The sequence below is a fragment of the Cyprinodon variegatus genome, unplaced genomic scaffold (genome assembly GCF_000732505.1).
Source record: "Cyprinodon variegatus isolate N-32 unplaced genomic scaffold, C_variegatus-1.0 Scaffold472, whole genome shotgun sequence".
NCBI lineage: Eukaryota > Metazoa > Chordata > Actinopteri > Cyprinodontiformes > Cyprinodontidae > Cyprinodon > Cyprinodon variegatus.
The window spans coordinates 382,526-384,126 of NW_015150925.1; positions in this window are offsets into that span (position 1 = coordinate 382,526).

Genomic DNA, 1,601 nt, shown 5'->3' on the forward strand with positions numbered 1-1,601 from the left:
TGATATCAGAGATCTGATTGGTCCTTATGTTCCTAACAGAGCACTTCGCTCTCAATCTGCAGGTTTGTTTGGCCTGTTTTCCAGTGTAGTCCTGTTTCTCTGACTGTGACTAACTGGATGTGCTCTCTTCATCCTCTGACATGGGAGCTGGCTCGGAGCTCGATACAATAAGCTGGTCTTCCTGCTCTTCAACAGATCTTTAATTTTATTCCCTTCAGATTTTATTTCTTCATTCTAAACTGGCATTTCGATCCGGGAACGGCTCTAGAAGGGTTCCTGCCTCATGTCTTCCCCTCTGCATGATAGCAGGTGCTAACAGAGCTGCAGCCTCTTTATTCAGCAAACATTCAATCATTCCTCTCAGCAGCAGAGTCTCTCCCAGCCTCACATGATCCTGATCATTCTTTCTCTCACTTCTTTCTGTGAAACGTGACTCATCACTAGTGCAGGACGTCTCCGACAGCAAACAGCCTAGAACTAGATGGAACAGATCTACCCCATGGATCAGGCCCATGTGTCCCTTTAAGGACCTCAGCTGATCAGAATTAGCAGAACTCCTCCGGTTTGAACCAGACAAGTTTTTCTCATCTGAAGCGGACCTGTTGGGTCCGTTTAGCAGATCTGATCTATCAGCTACGTCTCCTCTGACCTCAGCAGCCGTTTCTCCTTCAGCCAAACAGGAACTTTAGACAAAAGCTTCAGTCACAGAACTCAGTTTTTTTCTGATGTTTAGCTTTTATTTCTCTCCTTTTTTTTAAGGATCGATAACATTTTGCCGCCTCTCATCCATCTTCTGACTCACTTTCCTCATCATCCCTTCATCCTCACAGCCGCCTTCCTCTCCGTCAGCCTCCTGGTGAAAATCACATCAGCAAGTGGAACAGTGCAGAAAAATCTCTCCTTTCTGAGGAAGGAGATTAGGAGTAAACGGGGCGACTGGATTTAAATAAAGATCATCTTCCCTGTGGTTCGTCCTGGGAGCGGAGTGTGTGTGATGGCTGTGAGATAGGCGGAGCCTGGGGGGCATGTGTACGCTGCTGATGCTGCATTAACGTCTTAACCTGCACACCAAATGAGATTTTTCAAATCCAGCAGAGTTCAGAGAACAAGCACAAAGCAGCAGGTGGAGAAGATGCAAATGCTAAAACCTGAAGGTCAGCAGCGGCTCCATGGCTCACCTTCAGCAAGGAGGAGCAGAAATCTTCACTTGAGAAGTTTCAGGTCCCTGAACGCACCGTCCTTCCTGTCACAGGGCGATGCGCTGAGGAAGCCCTGCTGTTTGGCTTCTCTGATTAGCAGGAGAAGAACGATGGAACGAGGAAACATCTCAGATCAGAGTCTGAAGACAGGGAACCAGCAGCTGCAGAGTGGAGGCCACTGATTAACTAACTAATCTCCAAGAGGAAACCAAATGAGAGCAAAACTTACTTTGTTCTCAGGAAACAGAACAAAGCAGCTAAAATCGCTTTCTATGAGTTATAAATGGCCGACGGTGAGTTGAAGTGAATGACGTCCAGAGCCCAGAATGAGTCACAGCCTGTTTCTGGCAGATTGATCACAGCAACTAGTTGCATGTTTCCTTCCAGCAGCGACACTAATAC